Below are 24106 nucleotides of genomic sequence, written 5' to 3' on the forward strand. Positions count from 1 at the left end.
CTTGTCAAATCCCTTAAGAATGTTAAAGAAGGAACTGCAGATGCTGGAAAATCGAAGGTACACAAAAATGCTGGAGAAACTCAGCGGGTGCAGCAGCATCTATGGAGCGAAGGAGATCTCCTTCGCTCCATAGATGCTGCTGCACCCGCTGAGTTTCTCCAGCATGTTTGTGTACCTTAAGAATGTTAAATGTTTCTATAAGATATCCTCTCATCCTTCTATAGGTGACGTTTCGGGTTGAGACCCTTCTTCTGCCTGTCCCGCTGAGTTACGCCAGCATTTTCGTGCTTTGCTTCGGTGTGAAACAGCATCTGCAGTTCCTTCCTGCACATTTTATTACTCCAGCAGTGTGCTTAATGCTCCAGAAACCAGCATCTGCAGCCTCTCGTGTACTCACTCTTGCATAATGTTCTTGTAACACGTTCAAATCTACCGACCGACAGCGGGGTCGCAAGCGACAGTGGTCTTAATAGTACCACTATAGCGCAGTGTAGTACAATAGCCGAGGTATCTGTTGGTTACGAATCTCCATCGTAACGCTACGAGTGAAACAGGGGGCGTGTTCAGGGCACCGCGGAATCCCGCAGTCGTCTGACAGCTCCTAAAAACCGCGGCGGGGGTCGATTAGTGGAGAGAAAGGGGCGGGGAAGAGAGGGGCGGGGAGAAACCTGGCAGAAAACAACTCAGCGGAGAGTTGTTGAGCGATGGAGAGATTGTGGAGACTCCGTGCCCCTCCTGTGTGGGCGAGGGATAGAGGGAGAGCGTGAAGCAAAACAAAAATAAAAAGGTGGGAGGAGAATCCTTAAAGTCCTGACTAGATTGTCGTAGTCAGGGAATAGGAGCGAGGAAGCCTCCAAGCCCTTCTCTCCCGCGCTGGTGAGAACCCCCGGAGACAGCGGGCGCCGTGAAATCTACGAGGGGAAATTAACGTGAAATTAACCTGCAGCTGGAGACGGCGAGAAACCGACCAGGCTGACATTGAGCGGTGGGAGCAGAGAGGGCGACCGGAGTCTCAAACACAGAGAGGAAATGCAACCTTTACCCACAATCGCTCCTTCTTCTTCCTCTCCACTCCCCCCACAGCCTCCTACAAAACGACCGCAGAGGCTTTTCTGTGGCCGCGAAATCTAATTCGAATTTGACTTAACTATTTTCAAAATAGCATGATCACCTCGGAACTGGCGATCGCAGAAATTGCAGGAACTCGCTGGAGTTGGGGTGAGTGTCTTGTGCCTTGTGTCCGTTTTTCGCTGTTGCAACTCGACGCCTTGCAACAATGTTTCCATCTACCGTTTGTTGCCGGCTCTTGTGACAAAAATGTATCTTTTTGTCGAAGAGCGGGGTGACAGTTGTATTAAAAATGTATCGAGCTGGCGAATGTAGCGAAATCGACCTCAGCTGTCGACTCCTTGTTTGTTTGTGGTGAAGCTGTCGGCTCCCTTGCTTGTGGTGAAGTGGTTAATTCGAGGCTTGGCAAATGACTGATTAAAGAGCATAAAATAAAGTGAGAGGGTGCGGGCGATTGTTTTTAAAAATAGGATGATACAATCATGTTTGAATAGGCGAGCTAGATTTATTAACTCGGACCCCTCACTCTGATATCTGGGCCTTCTGCAGGCCCGAATACAAATCTGCAGGTTTGTATTTCATCTTGTTGTCTCCTGGTTACTTCCCTCTCGTTATTAAAAAGGTGGATTTGTAGTTTCTCCCTGGGTTTTAGGATTACACATTGGCACTGGAGGTGTGGTGGATCTGATTTTAGGGTTGGCAACAGCTACTGGTAGTGAATGGGCGTGGTATGAGACAGGAGCTGGACTCTGGCAGCGAAGCTTGCACACACACACACGCGCGCAGCGAAAGACAGAGAGACAGGGAGACAGAGAGACAGAGAGACAGAGAGACAGAGAGAGAGACAGAGAGAGAGAGACAGAGAGAGAGACAGAGAGAGAGACAGAGAGACAGAGAGAGACAGAGAGAGAGACAGAGAGAGAGACAGAGAGAGAGACAGAGAGAGAGAGACAGAGAGAGAGAGACAGAGAGAGAGAGAGAGAGAGAGAGAGAGAGAGAGAGAGACAGAGAGAGAGAGACAGAGAGAGAGAGAGAGAGAGAGAGAGAGAGAGAGAGACAGACAGACAGACAGAGAGAGACATAGAGACAGAGAGAGACACACACACGCACAAACAGCTGGCTGTCTGCGAGTTTCTAAAATGGCTGTAAACACCACTGAGATTCAGATGCACCCGTGGTCATGCCAACGCGGGATATTTGGGCGTTGTGTGGGTCGTTTTAGGGAATGGGGGGGGAAAGGGAATAACATTTGAAACTCCCTTATGTCAAAGTTGGCCTGATTTTCGACCTGGTGCCTGTGACAATCGCCTCACCTGACACTCGGCGCCCAAGCGCTGGGGCTCGCAGCCGGTGCCAGGCATTGGCATGATGAAGTGGGTGGGAAAACGATGAAAAGTAATGGCAGAAATCAGCGCCAGCGAGGCTGGCAGCTCGATTATCTTACACACCCACACAAACATTATTTTTAACAGTACATATCACCACGTTTTTTTTTAATACAGTGAAGATAATAAAATGGGAGCTGGCGCTAATATAAAGTGAATGGGCGGGAAGTCAATAGGAACTGCAGACGTTGGTTTACACCGAAGATAGATAGACGCAATATGCTGGAGTTGTACAGCGGGCCAGGCAGCATCTCTGGAGAAAAGGAATAGGTCGAGACCCTTCTTCAGACTCCAGAAACGTCACCCATTTCTCTCCAGTTAATAGTTGCAGCCAAGTGTCCATATATTAAAGGCCGTGTCAGGTGTAATGTCGTAATACAACTGTAAGGTGTAAAAGGCCGTAATACAACTGTCACAGACGTTTGATGATCAGTTTCCCGCAGTTTAACGCGGTTGCTGCCATAAAATCGTACAACGTGGAAACAGGCCCTTCGGCACAACTTGTCCACACCGACCAACACGTCCCATGTGCACTAGTGCCACGTCCCAGCGTTTGGCCAGCATCCCTCTAAACCTGTCCTATCCATGATATTTTTTGAGTCTGAAGAAGGGTCTCGACCCGAAACGTCACCCATTCCACCTCTCCAGAGATGCTGCCTGTCCCGCTGAGTTACTCCATAATTTGGGTCTATCTTCGGTGTAAACCAGCATCCGCATCTGCAGGTATACAAAAATGCTGGAGAAACTCAGCGGGTGCAGCAGCATCTATGGAGCGAAGGAAATAGGCAACGTTTCGGGCCGAAACCCTTCTTCAGGCCCGAAACGTTGCCCATTTCCTTCGCTCCATAGATGCTGCTGTACCCGCTGAGTTCCTCCAGCATTTTTGTCTACCTTCGATTTTCCAGCATCTGCAGTTCCTTCTTAAACACATCCGCATATGCAGTTCCTCCCTACACTATCCATGTACCTGTCTAAATGTTTATTGCTATAGTCCGTGTCAATAGCTGTTCGCTGCCTTAAAATAATAGATAAAAATGAACAAAATAAAACATGGTTAAAGAATAGGCAGAAAGTTATCAATATTTATTGGCGAACAGTTGTTTCCGTTTCTGCGTGTGAAAGTGTGGAGCTAAATGTGTAACTCTAGTTAAAGGAAAGGGAAAGGGTTTGGCTGATGTTGATCATTCAGCCTTTGGTTCTCATAAGGTCACAAGTGATAGGAGCAGAAGTAGGCCATTCTGCCCATCAAGTCTACTCCGCAATCCAATCATGGCTGATCTATCTCTCCCTCCTAACCCCATTAGAAACATAGAAACATAGAAAATAGGTGCAGGAGGAGGCCATTCGACCCTTCGAGCCAGCACCGCCATTCATTGTGATCGCGGCTGATCGTCCCCTTTCAATAACCCGTGCCTGCCTTCTCCCCATATCCCTTGACCCAACTAGCCCCTAGAGCTCTATCAAACTCTCTCTTAAATCCATCCAGTGACTTGGCCTCCACTGCCCTCTGTGGCAGGGAATTCCATAAATTCACAACTCTCTGGGTGAAAAAGTTTTTTCTCACCTCAGTCTTAAATGACCTCACCTTTATTCTAAGACTGTGGCCCTTGGTTCTGGACTCACCCAACATTGGGAACATTTTTCCTGCATCTAGCTTGTCTAGTCCTTTTATAATTTTATATGTTTCTATAAGATTCCCCTCATCCTTCTAAACTCCAGTGAATACAAGCATAGTCTTTTCAATCTTTCCTCATATGACAGTCCCGCCATCCCAGGGATCAATCTCGTGAACCTACGCTGCACTGCCTCAATCACAAGGATGTCCTTCCTCAAATTAGGAGACCAAAACTGTACACAATACTCCAGATGTGGTCTCACCAGAGCCCTATAAAACAGCAGAAGAACCTCTTTACTCCTATACTGAAATTCTCCTGCCTTCTTCCCATAACTCCCGACACCCATACTAATCAAGAATCTATCTATCTCTGCCTTAAAAATACCCATGTGTGGCATAGAATTCCACAGATTCACCACCCTCTGACTAAAGAAATTCTTCCTCATCTCCTTCCTAAAGGAATGTCTTTTAATTCTGAGGCTTCGACCTCTAGTCCTAGACTCTCCCACTAGTGGAAGCATCCTCTCTGCATCCACTCTATTCAAGTCTTTCACTATTCGGTAAGTTTCAATGAGGTTCCCCCTCATCCTTCTAACCTCTAGCGAGAACAGGGCCAGTGCTGTCAAACGCTCTGCTTGGCTATTGAGTGAGATCATGATTGCTCTGTATCTTAGCGTGTTCGCTTCTATCTGGCCCTCTAAACATCAGAGTCATACAGCGTTGAAATAGGCCCTTTGGCCCAACTTGCCCACGCCGACCTGCGCGAGTCCCACCTGCCTGGGTTTGGCCCATATAGTCTCTAAACCTGTCTTATGCATGTATCTGTCCAAATGTCTCTCAAACGATGCACAAGTACCTTTGCTGATAATCTCAATTTGGAAGGATGAGGGGGTGGACTCTCAATGAAACTCACCAATCAGTGAAAGACCTAGATAGAGTAGAAGTAGAGAGGTATATTTCCATTAGTGGGAGAGTCTAGGACCGGCAGGCACAGTCTCAGAATAAAAGGACGTACCTTCAGATGGTGGTGAATCTGCTGAATACATGACCATAGAATGGCTGTAGAGGCCAAGTCATTTGATATTTTCGAAGATAGATAGTAGTTTCAAAGCACAGATAGATAGATTATTGACTAGTACGGGTGTCAGGGATTATGGGGAGAAGGCAGGAGAATGGGATAATGAGGGAAAGATAGACTCGATGGGCCTAATGGCCTAATTTGTTTCCTATAACTTATGAACCTAAGAAGCTAAGAGTTGCCTCTGTAGAGGCAACTGTGGAGGCCTCAATAGGCCTGACTATGGGTGGACATTGGGGATGGGACTGGACTTTGTGCCTTCCCCCATAATGGGAACCATTGTGGGGGGATGTTTTTATGTTAAAGCTATTTATTATTGTTATGTTTGTATTCTTTCTTATGTGCTGCATTGGCAAAAGGAATTTCACTACATCTAGGTGTATGTGACAATAAATCAACCTTTGAACCTTTGAAGAGATTGTGGTTCATTGCATTGTAAGAGAGATCAGCATTTTTCACTCCAGTGCGTGTGTGAGTCAAGGAATCCTTCGAGAAGGTGCCAAGGGGCAGATTCTAGAGTCACAGAGCACAGAAAGTGACCCTTTCTGCCAACCATCAAGCACCCATTTACAATGGTTCAATGGTTCCTTATTTGTTGCATGTACTGAGTGAGGTATAGTGAAATTCATGTTTGTATACAGTTCAGTACAAGTGTCACTATACATAAACATGTGGATACATCTTAGAAAAGCACCTCAGATACAGTGCTAGTGTACAGCGGTGGGTGGTACACTGAGACAGTATACAGAGTTGACAGTTTGGCACCAGATTCAACTCCCAGACATGTCGCGGGGTAACGCCTGTATGGTCGTGAGTAATCGACCAAAGAGTCGTACCTTTTTCTGGTCGCTGCTGGATTTTCAACATGTTGAAAATTTTCGGCGACCTGCTGTGACTAAGACGGGCGAAAAAAAATCGCGTAAGTGGGACAGGCCCTGAAAGCATCCACAATTATTATTATTTTTTCAATGTGCGCACACCTCTATTTGCCCAGTGGGGAGCTGCCAAGACCAAAGAGGGAACGGAGGGGGAGGGGAAGCGGGAACGGTGGGGGGTGCCAACGACCCTGAGAGACCCATTGGGAGGGGCGACAAAAACATAGAGCACGGCCAGGGAGGCCTGGTTTGCCGCTGCACAAGATAAGAACTAAGAACTTTGTCAAAACTTTGTCAGCTGTGTGATTTTACCGGATTGAATGCAATTATACAAAGAATTTCACTGGACCTCGGCATATGTGACAATAAAATGTCATTGGATTGAATCATTGAATTGAGTGGCCCTGTTGTGTAGCACATGAGAAGCCAACAGATTTACACTCACTAATACTGGGTCAGCAGTCATTGTACAACAAAGGCATCATTCTTTACACTCCTGCCACGACTTTGTGCAATTGATTGAATGGTACAGCTTTGAAACAGGCTCTTCGGCCCACCGAGTCCACGCCGACCATCGATCAGCCGCTCACACTGGTTCGATGTTATTCCACTTTCGCATCCACTCCCTGCGCATCAGGGGCAATTTTACAGAGGCCAATTTACCTACCCGTTTTTGGAATGCGGGAGGAAACCAGAGCAAACCCATGCAGTCGGAGGGAGAACGTGCAAACTCCACACAGACAGCATCCCTAGTCAGGATCGAACTCGGGTCTCTGGCGCTGTGAGGCAGCAACTCTACCGCTGTGCCACCGTGCCGGTACAGAGCTTGAGAGTCTGCAGGCCTGCCTGGACGTTTTCAGGCTGAGTACAGTTAGCAAAACAAAAGTTTAATTGGATGCAGAGCCGTATTCAAACAGTATGGAGTTTAGAATCCTGTCAGTGTTACATCAATTCTCCTCAATGGATGAAGCCATCTTGGGCAAACCACAACCGCACTGTAGATCCTGAGAGTTCAGTGATTTCCCAGCTGACTAGCTTGTGAGGCACTGAAAGGAAAGCCTTGGTGCACCATGCAATCTGCAAATGTAATTGCATCTGGCTTTCATTGCCTCGTGGTGTGCTTCTGAGCCAGCAAAGAAGTCACTCAAATCCAAACACCGTTTGTGTATGAATGATAGAGACAGAGCACTGGAGTAACTCAGCGGGTCAGGCAGCATCTCTGGAGAACACGGATGGGTGACGTTTCGGGTCAGGACCCTTCTTCAGAGCCTTTTCCCGACCAGAAATGTCACCTATCCAAGTTTAAGCTCAAGTGAGTTTATTGTCATGTGACCCTGATAGGACAATGAAATTCTTGCTTTGCTTCAGCACACAGAACATAGTAGGCATTTACTACAAAACAGATCAGTGTTTTCCTTCTACTCCAGAGATGCTGCCTGACCCGCTGAGATACTCCAGCATTTTGTGTCTGTCTTTGGTGTAATCCAGCATCTGCAGTTCTTTGTTTCTACATTTTTGTGTGTGTGTATGAATCGGTGTGTGCTTTTCCCAAGGTCATAACGTCATAAGTGATAGGAGTAGAATTAGGCCATTTGGCCCATCAAGTCTACCCCACCATTCAATCATCTCTCCCTCCTAACTTCCATTCTCCCCCCTTCTCCCCATAACCTCTGATACCTGTACTAATCAAGAACCTATCTATCTTTGCCTTAAAAATATCCACTGACCAAATGGCAAAGTATATATCTCAATAATTAGCTTGAATTTTGTTATTCCATATGATAATTCCAATGGTTTACTTGTCACTTTCACATTTTCTCACTCTGAATGTTGTTGGTTGTCCAAAACTCTCCTCTCGATGTCCCATAGCACATAGAACTAGGACAGGACATCAAGGCAGTGTGACATGCCCTTCAGTGTTAGTGCCATGTTGAACTGATCTCATCTGCCCTCTGTTCCTGCACTTCCCTCTTGAACGCCACTATTGTATCTGCCTTCACCACCGCCCCTGGCAAGAGTTCCAGGCATCCAGGTGTTTTTAAACAAAACACAAACAAAATGCCCATTTCAAGGCGGCACGGTGGCGCAGCGGTAGAGTTGCTGCCTCACAGCGCCAGAGACACGTTCACAAGTTATAGGAGGAGAGCTAGGCCATTCGGCCCATCGAGTCTACTCCGCCATTCATTCATGGCTGATCTCTGCCTCCTAATCCCAATTTCCTTCCTTCTCCCCGTGACCCTTGACACCCATTCCGATCAAATATCTGTCTATCTCTGCCTTAAAAATATCCTCTGACTTGGCCTCCACAGCCCTCTGTGGCAATGAGTTCCACAGATTAATTACCCTCTGACTAAAGACCAGAGTTCGATCCTGACCACGGGTGCTGTCTGTGCGGAGTTTGTCAGTTCTCCCTACAAACGCATGGATTTCCTCCGGGTGCTCCGATTTCCTTCTACATCCCAAAGGCGAACAGGTTCGTTCTCGGCACCACAGGAACGATTTGAAACCCGCAATGACACAACCTTAAAAAAGAACATAGTACTGGAGTAACTCAGCGGGTCAGGCAGCATTTCTGGAGAACGTGGATAGGTGACGCTTCTGGTCGTGACCCTTCTTCAGACTGGTTGTGGGGGGAGGGAGAAAGCTAGAGGAGGTGGGGAGGGATAAAGCAAGGTAGGGACTCTCCTGTTCCTTGTTCCTTGTTTCTACAAAGAGATAACTTTGTTTTCTTAGACTCTTGGACTCTGACCAGCGTCCAACTGGATTGTTGGATTACTTTAATGCGATGTTAATTGTTTAATGCCGGTATTAACTTATTACATCAGATTCTTCTCTCATTGAGCAAGACAGGATTTATATTGTACTGTTCCTGGATATTCCAAAGTGCGTTCTAGTCCATGAGATGCTTTTGAAGACGTTGCGTTGCAATAGGATTGTGGGTTTCATGTTAACGGTGTTTTTATTTAGTTTTAGTTTAGTTTAGAGATACAGCGCAGAAACAGGCCCTTCGGCCCACCGAGTCCGTGCTGACCAGCAATCCCCGCACATTCACAATATCCTACATGAGGGACAATTTCTACATTTACACCAAACCAATTATCCAACAAACCTGTATGTCTTTGGAGTGTGGGAGGAAACCGAGGATCTCGGAGAAAACCCACAAAAGTCAAGGGGAGAACGTACAAACTCCGTACAGACGGCACTCGTAGCCACGATCGAACCCGGGTCTCTGGCGCTGTAAAAGCTGTAAGGCGGCATCTCTACAGCAAACAACACGCAATGAAATTATTTTCTTACATATAGTCCAGTAAAGTGTTGTCATATCTAAGCACATCTCCAATTAGCAAAGTGTACAGAAATAGTTTAGTTTTGTTTATAGTTTTTCTTAGAATTACAGGCTCTTCTGCCCACCGAGTCCACGCCCGTTCCAGGCGAGCTCCAGGCTGCTCTGGGGCCTCCAGCCATTGCCTTCCTTGGTCATGATGTCCCTCTCCTCTCCCGTCCACCTTAGTGCCCCAGTTGTGCCTCCTGCAGCTAACCTTCAGCAAAGCAGCTAGACTGATGTTCGAGTGCTGCATGGCTGGATGTGGCCTGTTTTGGCTGCACAATTTTCCCCAATTTGATCTCCCCCTTTCCCTGGTCTGATAAACAGCCTTCGTCACCAAACGTTAATTCGGTTTCTTAGTTTACTTTAGAGATACAGCGCAGAAACAAGCTCTTCGGCCCACCGAGTACGTGCCGACCAGTGATCCCCGCACATTAACACTATCCTACACACACTAGGACAATTTAAACTTATCCCAAGCCTACAAACCTGTGGAATATGGGAGGAAACCGGAGTTCAGGGAAGGTAGTGCATCCGTGGATAACGGATAACATCCGTGGATAACAAGGGAAATCAGGGATAGTATCAAAGCGAAGGATGATGCGTACAAATTAGCCAGAAAAAGCAGCATACCGGAGGACTGGGAGAAATTCAGAGACCAGCAGAGGAGGACAAAGGGCTTAATTAGGAAAGGAAAAATAGATTATGAAAGAAAACTGGCAGGGAACATAAAAACTGACTGCAAAAGTTTTTATAGATATGTGAAAAGAAAGAGATTAGTTAAAACAAATGTAAGTCCCTTGCAGTCAGAAACAGGTGAGTTGATCATGGGGAACAAGGATATGGCGGACCAATTGAATAACTACTTTGGTTCCGTCTTCACTAAGGAAGACATAAATAATCTGCCGGAAATAGCAGGGGACCGCAGGTCAAATGAGTTGGAGGAATTGAGTGAAATCCAGGTTAGCCGGGAAGTGGTGTTGGGTAAATTGAATGGATTAAAGGCCGATAAATCCCCAGGGCCAGATAGGCTGCATCCCAGAGTACTTAAGGAAGTAGCTCCAGAAATAGTGGATGCATTAGTAATAATCTTTCAAAACTCTTTAGATTCTGGAGTAGTTCCTGAGGATTGGCGGGTAGCAAACGTAACCCCACTTTTTAAGAAGGGAGGGAGAGAGAAAACGGGGAATTACAGACCAGTTAGTCTAACATCGGTAGTGGGGAAACTGCTAGAGTCAGTTATTAAAGATGGGATAGCAGCACATTTGGAAAGTGGTGAAATCATTGGACAAAGACAGCATGGATTTACAAAAGGTAAATCATGTCTGACGAATCTTATAGAATTTTTCAAGGATGTAACTAGTAGCGTGGATAGGGGAGAACCAGTGGATGTGGTGTATCTGGACTTCCAGAAGGCTTTCGACAAGGTCCCACATAAGAGATTAGTATACAAACTTAAAGCACACGGCATTGGGGGTTCAGTATTGATGTGGATAGAGAACTGGCTGGCAAACAGGAAGCAAAGAGTAGGAGTAAACGGGTCCTTTTCACAATGGCAGGCAGTGACTAGTGGGGTACCGCAAGGCTCAGTGCTGGGACCCCAGCTATTTACAATATATATTAATGATCTGGATGAGGGAATTGAAGGCAATATCTCCAAGTTTGCGGATGACACTAAGCTGGGGGGCAGTGTTAGCTGTGAGGAGGATGCTAGGAGACTGCAAGGTGACTTGGATAGGCTGGGTGAGTGGGCAAATGTTTGGCAGATGCAGTATAATGTGGATAAATGTGAGGTTATCCATTTTGGTGGCAAAAACAGGAAAGCAGACTATTATCTAAATGGTGGCCGACTAGGAAAAGGGGAGATGCAGCGAGACCTGGGTGTCATGGTACACCAGTCATTGAAAGTGGGCATGCAGGTGCAGCAGGCAGTGAAGAAAGCGAATGGTATGTTAGCTTTCATAGCAAAAGGATTTGAGTATAGGAGCAGGGAGGTTCTACTGCAGTTGTACAGGGTCTTGGTGAGACCACACCTGGAGTATTGCGTACAGTTTTGGTCTCCAAATCTGAGGAAGGACATTATTGCCATAGAGGGAGTGCAGAGAAGGTTCACCAGACTGATTCCTGGGATGTCAGGACTGTCTTATGAAGAAAGACTGGATAGACTTGGTTTATACTCTCTAGAATTTAGGAGATTGAGAGGGGATCTTATAGAAACTTACAAAATTCTTAAGGGGTTGGACAGGCTAGATGCAGGAAGATTGCTCCCGATGTTGGGGAAGTCCAGGACAAGGGGTCACAGCTTAAGGATAAGGGGGAAATCCTTTAAAACCGAGATGAGAAGAACTTTTTTCACACAGAGAGTGGTGAATCTCTGGAACTCTCTGCCACAGAGGGTAGTCGAGGCCAGTTCATTGGCTATATTTAAGAGGGAGTTAGATGTGTCCCTTGTGGCTAAGGGGATCAGAGGGTATGGAGAGAAGGCAGGTACGGGATACTGAGTTGGATGATCAGCCATGATCATATTGAATGGCGGTGCAGGCTCGAAGGGCCGAATGGCCTACTCCTGCACCTAATTTCTATGTTTCTATGTTCTATCCCAGAGAAACGGGAAGAACGTAGGAACTCTGTACATAGAAACATAGAAAATAGGTGCAGGAGTAGGCCATTCGGCCCTTCGAGCCTGCACCGCAATTCAATATGATCATGGCTGATCATTCAACTCAGTATCCTGTACCTGCCTTCTCTCCATACCCCCTGATCCCTTTCGCAACAAGGGCCACATCTAACTCCCTCTTCAATATAGCCAATGAACTGGCCTCAACTACCTTCTGTGGCAGAGAATTCCAGAGATTCACCACTCTCTGTGTGAAAAATGTTTTCCTCATCTCGGTCATAAAGGAATTCCCCCTTATCCTTAAACTGTGACCCCTTGTTCTGGACTTCCCCAACATCGGGAACAATCTTCCTGCATCTAGCCTGTCCAACCCCTTAAGAATTTTGTAAGTTTCTATAAGATCCCCGCTCAATCTCCTAAATTCTAGCGAATACAAGCCGAGTCTATCCAGTCTTTCCTCATATGAAAGTCCTGCCATCCCAGTAATCAGTCTGGTGAACCTTCTCTGTACCCCCTCTATGGCAAGAATGTCTTTCCTCAGATTAGGAGACCAAAACTGTACGCAATACTCCAGGTGTGGTCTCACCAATACCCTGTACAGCCAAACCTGCACAGACAGCACCCGTAGTCAGGCATCGAACCTGGGTCTCTGGTGTGCAAGGCAGCAAAACTTCCTCAGGGCCACCGTGCTGACCCGTTTCCCTTTCCACAGATGCTGCCAGAGCAGCTGTGTGCTTCCTGCATTTTCTGTTTTTACTTCCAAGCTTGTTTTCATTTGTGTTTCTGGGAAACGCCCTGATCTCAATGAGTTACAGCTGGTCCCACAGCCGGGGATTGGAGTTGAACAATAATATACACATTACTGCTCCTTGGCTTGTCTTTATTATCTACTGCAACGTTCCACACAAATGCAAATTCCGGGGGGGAAAAAATGCATGGGGTTATTTTCCTAGTTACAGTTTATGGGGATTTATTGCAGATTATATAAATGGAATATCCATCTACAACAAACCAGAGTCTATAGGTCAAACTCCCTCTCAATTTTTCTCACTGTTTGTGCATCTTTTTCTTTATTCTTCAATGAGGCAGATTGCACCTCAAGGCCGCTCTCTAGTTGTTGGTAGGATGGTTCAGTTGCCTGATAACAGCTGGGAAGAAAGTGCCCCTGAATCTGGAGGTGTGCGTTTTCCACACTTCTATAACTCCTGTCTGATGGGAGAGGGGAGAAGAGGGAGTGTCCGGGGTGCGACTCGTACTTGATTATGCTGCTGGCCTTGCCGAGGCAACGTGAGGTGTGGATGGAGTCAATGGAAGGGAGGTTGGATTGTGTGATGGTCTGGGCTTTGTTCACAATTATAGATGGGTGGCAGTGTGTCGTGGCGGTAGAGTTGCTGCCTTACAGCTTCAGAGATCCTGGGTTCGATCCTGACCACGGGTGCTGTCTCTGGGTTCCACCAAGATGCAGGACAGAACGCCGCGGGAGATCCTTCTTCCCTGTGGCTATCAAACTGTACAAGTCAAGTCAAGTCAAGTCAAGTTTATTTGTCACATACACATACGAGATGTGCAGTAAAATGAAAGTGGCAATCCTCCCTCTTCTGTCGTGGGGTAGACCGACTCCCCTCCCTTCACCCCCCGCCCCCCAATCTTTGCACATCCCAAATCATTTCCACTCGTCACTGTAATTTCATGTTTCATGCATCTTGAGTTTTATGACTGTTGGCAGATCAACTTCCCTCCTGGGATAAATAAAGTTCTATCATATCGTATACTATGGAGTTTGTACATACTCCTTGTGACATGCGTGGGCTTTCCCTGTGTGGTCCGGTTTCCTCCCACACTCCAAAGACGTACAGGTTTGTGGGATAATAGTAAGATTAAACGAGAACTTACCAGTTTGAAGTTTGATCTTGATTTTATGAGGAGTTACGATGAGCGATTACGTGAAGAAGGGCCGTCCGTCTGCGTGCGCGTCAATCCTCAAAGCAGCGATGTTAAATCACAGATAAAAAAGAAGACCTGAGAATAGTAAGATTGTGAAAAACTAGAACTTCCATATGACCTTGATAATATGAGGGTGGGAGCGGTGGGCACGTAATCGCTCATCGTAACTCCTCATAAAATCAAGATCAAACTTCAAACTGGTAAGTTCTCGTTTAATCTTACTATTTTACTTCGGAGTCACGTGAGTGACTACGTGAAGATTTCAAAGCTCTGTGATTTCACGCCGGTTACGAATCCAGGCGTCACACACTGAATGGATTGACCATGGATGAGAGTATTATTAAAGCATTCAGACATAACGTAGTTAGTAAAGACACTGATGCTTTAAAATAAAGAAAAATAAATGTTTTATTAGCTTCCCCTCCGAACCTGTGGGAAAACTAGGTACCAGAACTTAAGATGGCATGAGCAAATACCCCTGGTCCGATAATGGGTTTGTTATAAAACCGCTGGAACGTTCTTTCGTTCACCCATCCTGCAGCCGCCAGGATGTCATCAAGGGGCATGTCCGTCGTTCTTGCTGCCGACGTAGATGCAGACCTGGTGGAGTGAGATTTAAAGATATGAGTATTTATTCCCGCTACCACCATTACCTCCTTTAACCATCTAGAGATAGTTTGTGTTGACACCTTTCGGTGTGGTTTCTTGTGGCTGATGAGGACCGATTATTCTGAGCCTCTGAGGTTCTCTGTGACTCTCAGGTAGTGGTGTAAATGTGTTAGCACACACAATCGTTGGTCCTCTGGATATGCCAGGAACTGGATCTTCATCCCTGGCATTCCTGCCCTGCTCTGTTTGATCAGGTCCTTAACAACGAATGTTATGTTATTCGTATTGCTGGTCATGTAGTCCAGTCGTAGTTTTTGTAGTGTCTGGACTCTTTGGGCTGTTATTAGCGCCATCAGCATAACCACTTTCAATGTTAGTTTTGACAAAGATAAGGCCATTGGCTGTCCCCACTGATGAAGTAAGGTCAGTACCATGCTCACATCCCATGTGTCCGTGTACCTAGGCCTTGGGGGTATCGAATTGTAAATTCCCTTCATGAATTTTATTACGAAGGGGTGCGTTCCTATCGGCCCGTGCCCTGCCTCCAGTGTCAGATAGGAGGATAGTGCACATCTGGCACTGTTGATTGCGCTATAACTTAATTTATAGTCATAGTACAGGGCTGATAGGAACTCCAAGACATCCGTTATCCGAACTGTGTTGTATGTTATATCGTTTGCATGGCAGAAAGCTTCCCACTTCTTAATATTAGTGGCATACTGTTTTTTGGTACTGTCCCTCCATGCCTTTGTGATGACATCCACAGTTCGTTTGGATAGTCCAATGTCTTGAAATGGCCTCCTCAGAATCTGCAAAACCAACAATTAATCCGGTCAGAAAGTGGATGGTTGCTCCCTGAAACTGGGTTTACTAGGAGATCTCTCCTCTTAGGTACAACCATTAATGGCTGGACTATGATATTTTAGGGAACCAGGCTTGTGTAGGCCAATCTGGTACTACTAAAATGCCTGTGGCTTTGTCTTGCTTGATTTTAGTCAAGCATCGGTTTATGAGGCAGAATGGTGGGAAAGCATAAATATACATTCCTCCCCAGTTTAGAGAAAAGCATCCACTGACTCTGCTCCTGGGTCCGGCTCCCAGGACACATATCTGGGTAATTGATGGTTTAATCTAGATGCAAACAGATCCAAATCTGGAGTGCCAAATCGTATAGTTATTTCATTGAATACCGTACGATTCAACATCCATTCTGTATTATCATTAAACATTCGTGACCTTGCATCTGCCACCATGTTATATCTTCCTGGTAGATATACTGCCGTGACTCAAATATCCCTCTCGATGCACCAGTGCCAAATGAGGTTAGATAATCTGTCACAGGATACAGATTTTACACCACCCATGTGATTGATATATGCTACTGCAGTAGTGTTATCAATCTGAATTTGAACATGCACATGTTGCATGTTGTTACAGAGAGACTTGAGCCCATATTGTGCCCCCAACAATTCTAGGTAATTGATTCCATATAGTTGGAGTATAGTAGACTCTTGCTCATTCCATCTGCCTCCACAGCTCCTGACTGTGTTTGTGGCTCCCCATCCTAAACCGCTTGCGTCGGTTTGGAGAAACACTGATGGGCTCTCAAGTAAGATTTTTCTTGAGCTGAGTCTTATGTTTGCCATCCACCATTGTGGTTCAATAATGGCTTCAGCTGGTAACCGCATTGATTTGCCAAACTGACCTGCATGCAATTTCAATGCTCGTTCCTTTGCTCGCTGTAAATGCTGGTAATGCAAAGGTCCGTAGCGTACTGCAGGAAAGGCTGCTACCAATTTGCCAATAGCACTTGCTGTTTGTCTGATAGTTGGTTTGTGTTTTTCTATCAGATCATTGCAGGCTTTCCTCAAGTCTTGTTGTTTGCCTTTAGGCAAAGTCACCAACATGGTTACTGTATTGATAGTAAATCCTAGGTAATCAATTACCTTGGTAGAAGTTAATTTTGATTTAACTGGATGGATTAGGAACCCAAGTTTTTCAAACAGGGTTTTGGTTGCCTTGACTGGTGCTTTTGCCAATTCTTTGGTGACTCCAAAGATGAAAATGTCATCCAAATATGCCATGACTATGTGATTTTGAGATCTTAGCAGCCCCAGAATTTGTTTCAGTAATTTGGTAAACAGTCTAGGGGCTGATGTCAACCCATTTGGCAGAGCCTTATATTGCCATAATTGACCCATCCAGATAAACTCCTATACTCCTATACTCTTTGTGAATAGACACCGAATAGTATGTATCTTTGAGGTCGATGCATGCCATATAGCCATTTTTGGAAACCAACTGAGTTGCTGTTCCAAAATTGTCCATTTTAAAGTGTTTATATTGCACATATGTATTGAGTTCCGTAAGATCCAAAATAATACGGATCCCTCCATCTTTTTTCTCTTTTGGAAATAAATTGGATATAAATTGGTGAGGTTCTGTGTATGACCTCTCAATAACCTATTGTCAGATAACGTTTCAATTTCTTTTTGTATATTCATTGTCTCTTTTTGGGAAAAGACATATGTGCGAATATTAGAATGTGTTGGTGGTGGTGATGAATTCAAATTGAACTCAATTTTGAATCCTTCTATACTGTGCAGTATGAATGGGTCCTTAATAACCCAACACCATTCTTTTAAGAAGTATTTTAACCTTCCCCCCACCTGTAAGTGAGGTTCGTCTGGTATGTTCCCTGAGGAATTGGTTTGACTTACCTCTGTTGTTACTGGCGGCGTGGCGATGGTTTTTCGTCCGCGAGGTTTGGGGAGCAGAGCTGGTGGTTGCTCTCTCCTCATCCTCGCTGTCGGCCTGCTGGGGCCTGCCCCTAAAAAATACCTTAATAATAATAATGGATGGGATTTATATAGCGCCTTTCTAATACTCAAGGCGCTTTACATCGCATTATTCATTCACTCCTCAGTCACACTCGGTGGTGGTAAGCTACTTCTGTAGCCACAGCTGCCCTGGGGCAGACTGACGGAAGCGTGGCTGCCATTCTGCGCCTAGGGCTCCTCCGACCACCACCAATCACTCACAGACATTCACACACATTCACACACAGGCAAAGGTGGGTGAAGTGTCTTGCCCAAGGACACAACGACAGTATGCACTCCAAGCGGGATTCGAACTGGCTACCTTCCGGTTGCCAGCCGAACACTTAGCCCATTGTGCCATCTGTCGTCCAACAGGTGTGAACCTTGACTCAGGTGTGAACCTTCCTCCGGTGCCTGGCTCTCTAGGTGTAAAACGCCGAGAGCTGTAGGGGTGGAATCTCGTGGATGGACCCCTGGGTGTGGCCTGACCTCTCGTTATGAGGCACACGGTTTTTGCCTGGTCATCCAGGTCCCGTACCTGTCTTGACAGGTCTTCCCCAAACAGGTAGTTTGCGGGCTGGATGTCGCTAGCTTTGCAAAGAGCTGCAAACTTCGAATTTATTGCTGGTTGTATTGCCTCTTTCAGATTGTAGTTTATTTCGAAGCGGGCATTACATAGCAGTGCCATGGTATCCTGTTCCCGGTCAGTGAGGAGGCCTCCTTCCACACCTCCTGCAGACGAAGTAATTCCAGACCCCAGCAGGTTTAATACGTTTTGGAACTTCAGTTCCTGGTTCCTGATGATGGGACCTATTTGCCCCCAAATTATACGGTTCACCGCTTGAACCTTGAGGGAAGCACAGTTAGATGGTGGGGGGTACCTGTTCAGGGTTTCTTCCTCCAATCTCCCCTGGGAGTGTTCCCCCCCCCCCCCCTATGCTTCCAAACTCTGAATCCGGGTAATCCCCGTATGTACTTCCCCCTTCCATGGGAAAGACATATTGCTGCCCAGAGTATGAGGCTGCTGGCACGGTCTGTAGAAGGGACTCGTGCTGATATTGCTCCTTTCTCCGGAGTTTATCATTGTGGAGCAGCTTCTCCACCAGCTGCTCCATGTGGGAGAGTCGTCCTTGGACGCTTCCCGATGAGGGAGGGTATCCCTCTTCCCCGGACTCATCCGAGTCTACGGGTCTGGCAGACTTATGGGTGGTCCGCTACCGGGAATGCTGCGGTCTTCGGCAGCCGGTTTCCCCGCGGACCGTCTCTTCGACGTTTTTTGGGGCTCTGAAAAACAAATAATTCCTTAGCCCGAACAGAAAGCGCAGGGTAAGTGGTTCAACTTTTCTTACCTGCCGCCTTTTTTGAAATCCCAACGGCTGGGAGGACGCAGTGCCTCTCCAGTCCGTTGCGCGCGTTGCTTTCAGACGTAATGACGCGCACGCAGACGGACGGCCCTTCTTCACGTAGTCACTGACGTGACTCCGAAGTAAAATTGACTTGGTAATGTTGTAAATTGTCCCTAGTGTGTAAGACAGTGCCAGTGCATAGGTGGTCGATGGTAGGTGCGAACTTGATGAGCCTGTTTCCGTGCTGTATCTCCAAACTAAACTAAACAAGTATATTCTGCACACAGAAGCTTTCACTCTACCTGTGGTACTTGAGTTTGGTACAGTATTATCTGTCTTGAACAAAAAACAAAGTGCTGGATTAACTCAGTAGTTCAGGCAGTGAGGGAAGATACAGTCAATGTTTCGGGTCCAGCTTCCTTCATCTGAGTGGAACAGTGAGCAGCAAAGCATAATTTGTGTTGCAGGGAAGAAGGGTGGAGAATCGATATGTTATTAGATATATGGCATGGACAAGATGGGCCAAAGGGCCTGTTTCCGTATTGTACTGATGCGACTCAACACACATGACAGAGTGCAGAACAGACTTATGTAATGTCCATGTGTAGGAAGGAACTGCAGATGCTGGTTTAAACCTAAGGTAGACACAAAATGCTGGAGTAACCGCAGTCTGAAGAAGGGTCTCGACCCGAAACGTTGTAGTGGCGCCTGCTAGCGCGCGCAGATATCGAAACCGGCGTTCGGAAGCCGCGGTCACGCGACTCGGGAGGGGCTGTTGTTTTCGCGCAGATTTTCCTCTGCGCGAGTCAGTTCAGTGCTAACCACTGATGTGGCCAGACGTGTCTGTTAAACCTGTATGCTGCAACTTGAACTTTCGAATAAAGTACTGTTGAAAACTCCAGGAGTCGTTTATCAGACGGCTAAAACGTCACCCATTCCTTCTCTCCAGAGATGCTGCCTGTCCCGCTGAGTTATTCCACCATTTTGACCCAGTGACCATGAAGAAAGGTGTGGGTTACTGTACACCACTGTGTGGAAGTATAGCATTGACCTTGCATGGGGTTATTTTCCTAATTACAGTCGGCAGATGATATCAATGGAATATCCAGCCGCATAAAAAAATCTACAACAAACCAGGGTCGATCGGTCAAAGGTTCACTCACACATTATCAAAGGATCAAGGTTGATCCACACTTTGATATTGTGTGAGAAACGCAAAGAAGAGCTGGAGTAACTCAGTGGGTCAGGCAGCATCTTGGCAGAAAAAGGAAGGGTGATGATTTGGGTCAGAACCCTTCTTCATACTGAAAGTAAGATGGGGAGGGGGGGGAGGGGGGGTGGGGTGGGAGTACTGGAGGTAGGAAATGGCCAGAACGCATCAGGGCCGGCAATAGATGACCAAGGAAGGGTGGAGCCCACAATGGCCCATTGTTGGCTGGGGAAAGTGTGATAACAAAGGGATGCAAGGATGTGAACTTTGGAATTAGTATGATGATTAGGGTGGAGGAGGGGAGAGGGAGGAAATAAGTTACTTGAAATTAGAGAAATCAAAGTTCATACCGCTGGGTTGTAAACTGCCCAAGCGAAATATGAGGAGCTGTACCTCCAATTTGCGCGTGACCTCACTCTGACAGTGGACGAGGCCCAGGGCAGAAACTGGGAGATCGTGTAGGCCAAAGCAGACTGGGGGGAAAGTGTTCAGTGAAACGATCGCCCAGTCTGCGCTTGGTCTCGCCGATGTACAGGAGCCCACACCGTGAACAGCGGATACAGTAGATGAGGTCCATGGTAGATAACATGTGGCCTTGTTTGCACCTCGTCCTTTGAGATAACACTTGTCAAAGCAGAACTCTACGAAGATGTTCCACCTCTAACCTCTGACCTCCCAAGTCCGGAATCATCGACGCTGCGATCTGCTCAGAGTGGCTTGGAGATCTCGCTAAATTTGTAACTCTGCCTGTATAAATCCAGCAATTCAAGTCTGACCTCACTCGTCGGACCAAGTTGCTGCTCAGCCTTTGTACCTTTAAGGGCCTGTCCCACTGCGGTGACCTAATTGGCGAGTTTAGAACACTTTGCCTTTGACTCATACTCGCAGCATGGTCGACACGAGGTCCTAGGAGGTCTTTGTAACTCTTCTTCATGCTCGAGGGTAGTCCCCGCGTACTCGAGGCCTCAGCTAGGTCGCTGCATTTTGTTGAAAAATGCCCTTGAGTAAAAAAAGGTCGCCATGGAAAAAATCGATATTTTTTTACTCGTAGGTTTAGTCGAGGTAGGTCGTAGTAGGTTGTAATGCTATCGTAGGTAGTCGATGGTAATCGAAGGTAGTCAAAGGTAAAGCTCGTTGAGAAAAAAAAGGTAAGTAAACCGACTGGTAATGTTAAATGCCCGCTAAACTTTATTAAACGTTGTCTGGCTTCTCCCCCCCTTCTCCCCCACTTCTCCCCCCTTCTCCCCCCCTTCTCCCCCCCTTCTCCCCCCCTTCTCCCCCCCTTCTCCCCCCCTTCTCCCCCCTTCTCTGCCCCTTCTCCCCCCCTTCTCCCCCACTTTCCCCCCTTCTCCCCCCCTTCTCCCCCCCTTCTCCCCCCCTTCTCCCCCCCTTCTCCCCCCCTTCCATTGACTTGGCCTCCACATCGTTCTATGGCAATGAATTCCACAGATGGCAGGGACTGATGAATTACAACTCTTGTTCCTGTACCCCATCCACAAGGTGCCCTGAAGTCAATAGTTTAGTTTAGTTTAGAGATACAGCACGGGAACAGGCCCTTCGGCCCGCCGAGTCCGCGCCGACCAGCGATTCCCGCACACTGACACTATCCTACACACACTAGGGACAGTTTTACATTCATGCCAAGCCAATTAGTCTGCCAACCTGTACTAGTTTGGAGTGTGGGAGGAAACTGAAGATCTTGCAGGAAGCCCACGCAGGTCACGTGGAGAACGTGCAAACTCTGTACAGACAGCACCCGTAGTCAGGATCGAACCCGGGTCTCTGGCGCTGTAAGGCAGCAACTCTATCACTGCTCCACCATGCCACCATATTTAGTCATCCATACACAGAGACTGAGTCTTGTTCCTGCATGATTCCTTTTGAAACGCTGCCAGTTTAATACTGGGACTTGTCTCTGCAAGACCCATCTGCTTTGCACCTACTCTCCCTTGCGTTTGCCTGTTCTGCTGGTCTGGCTCCAGTCCACGCAGTGTGCCCTACCTACCTTGGCAGGGCGGGGTGGAGGCAATTAAGGAGAGGAGCAAGCAGGGCAAAGGAGGAAGTCATTAGCTTAGTTGACAGCCAGTACACACCGACTTCAGTTCAGTTTAGTTTATTGTCACGTGCACTGACACGTGTACGTACAGTGAAAAGCATTTCCGTGTGCTAGCCAGTCAGCGGAACGACAATAATGAAGGATCTCAACCTGAAACGTCACCCATTCCTTCTCTCCAGAGACGCTATCTGTTCCGCTCAGTTACTCCGGCATTTTGTGTCTATACATGATTACAATTGAGCCATTCACAGTGTATAGATACATGATGAAGGGAATAACGTTTAGTACAAGATTAAGCCAGTAAAGACCGATCAAAGATAGTCCGAGGGTCACCAATAAGGTAGATAGTAGCTCAGGACTGCTCTCTAGTTGTGGTAGGATGGTTCAGTTGCCTGATAACAGCTGGGACTTCTTGCAGGAGGCTGGAGGAACTACAGATGATGCAATCTTGAACTGAAGACACAGTGCTGGAGGAACTCAGCGGGTCAGGCAGCATCTCTGGAGAAAAAGGATGGGTGGTGTTCAGGGTCAGGGCCCTTCTTCACATCTGAAACGTCACACATTCTTGTTCTCCTGATCTGCTGAGTTACTCCAGCAGTTTGTGTCTATGCTATCTTTGGTCGATCAGATATTTGTTTCTACAAGGCAGTTTGTAGTTCGGAGTTTAGTTGTAGTGTTTAACAGCCCGATGGTTGTTGGGAACTGTTTTCGGGCTCCTGTACCTTCTTCCTGATGGCAGGAGTGAAATGAGAGAATGGCCAAGGTGATAATAATAATAATAAATTTTATTTATGGGCGCCTTTCAAGAGTCTCAAGGACACCTTACAAAAATTTAGCAGGTAGAGGAAAAACATGTAAGGGGAATGAAATAAATAGTAGAGACATGACTAGTACACAAAGTAAAGACAGAATACAATTCAAAACACAATATGAGGCAATTAATGCACAGATGAAAAGGGAGGGGGACGTGGGGCTAAGGATAGGCAGAGGTGAAGAGATGGGTCTTGAGGCGGGACTGGAAGATGGTGAGGGACACGGAATTGCGGATCAGTTGGGGGAGGGAGTTCCAGAGCCTGGGAGCTGCCCTGGAGAAGGCTCTGTCCCCAAAACTGCGGAGGTTGGACTTGTGGATGGAGAGGAGACCGGCTGATGTGGATCTGAGGGACCGTGAGGGTTGGTAGGGGGAGTGGGTCCCTAATGATGCTAGCTGACTTTTTGAGGCAGAGATTCCTGTTGATCTCTTCGATGGTGGGGAGGTCAGTACCCCCGTGATGGACCGGGCAGTGTTCACCACTTTTTGCAAACTTGTTCCTGGGCGTTCGAGTTGCCGAACCAGGCCGTGATTCAACCAGTCAATATGCTCTCTGCTGCACACCTCAATTTTCTGAAGAGGTAAAGGCGTTGATGGGCTTTCTTTATAATTGCAATGATGTGCTGGGTTATCCCAACATTAGTAATGCCTCAGGGATAACGTTCACTGCCCCCTTATGGAATGAGGAGATGATCGATGAATATTGGCTCTTTCAGTATTGGAGAACAAATGGAAACAAGGATCAGTTCCCAGAATTATTTACCCAGGCAACTTGCGACTATCATGAGCAAAAGTGAGGTGACATGGTTTAAAGAATTCCACACCTCCGCTCTGTCCGCCTGGGACTACCTGATCTCCCTTGTTGCTAAATACTTTAACTCTCCCTCCCATTCCCAGATTGACCTTTCTAGGCCTCTTCTCTGTCAGACTGAGGCCCAACGGAAATTGGAGGAACAGCACCTTATATTTTGCTTGGACAGCTTACAAGCCAATAATGTGAAAATTGACATCTCCAACTTTCAAGTAACCCATGCTTTCTCCATCCCTCCCTGATCTTAGTTCTCCGACTAGTTTCACTGTCCTCTTGATTAAATTTTACTGATTGTGTGCCTCGCTGTCACCTTACCCTCAGCTAACAATGATCCATTTGACATTTTCCTCAAACTCATCCTCTTTGATCTCTCGTTTTCACACCTTCCCCTTCCATATCTCTATGTTTCCCTCTTCCCTGAATCTCAGTCTCGACCTGAAAGGGTCTCGAACCGACCCGTCACCCATTCCTTCTCTCCAAAGATGCTGCCTGACCTGCTGAGTTACTCCAGCATTTTGTGTCTACCTTCTCCAGAGA

The 24106-nt window shown here is 46.8% G+C and overlaps 1 protein-coding gene across 2 annotated transcripts in view; it reads left to right on the forward strand.

The window, feature by feature from the left end:
* The first annotated feature begins 682 nt into the window (after window positions 1-682).
* elk4 (ETS transcription factor ELK4) overlaps window positions 683-24106 on the forward strand; it is a 43812-nt gene continuing 20388 nt past the window's right edge. For both annotated transcript variants that reach the window (XM_033042809.1, XM_033042810.1), the window contains exon 1: window positions 683-1218. The gene's annotated coding sequence lies outside the window, so the exon portion shown is untranslated. The remainder of the gene's footprint in view (window positions 1219-24106) is intronic.

This window comes from Amblyraja radiata, chromosome 24 (assembly GCF_010909765.2).
Source record: "Amblyraja radiata isolate CabotCenter1 chromosome 24, sAmbRad1.1.pri, whole genome shotgun sequence".
Lineage (NCBI taxonomy): Eukaryota > Metazoa > Chordata > Chondrichthyes > Rajiformes > Rajidae > Amblyraja > Amblyraja radiata.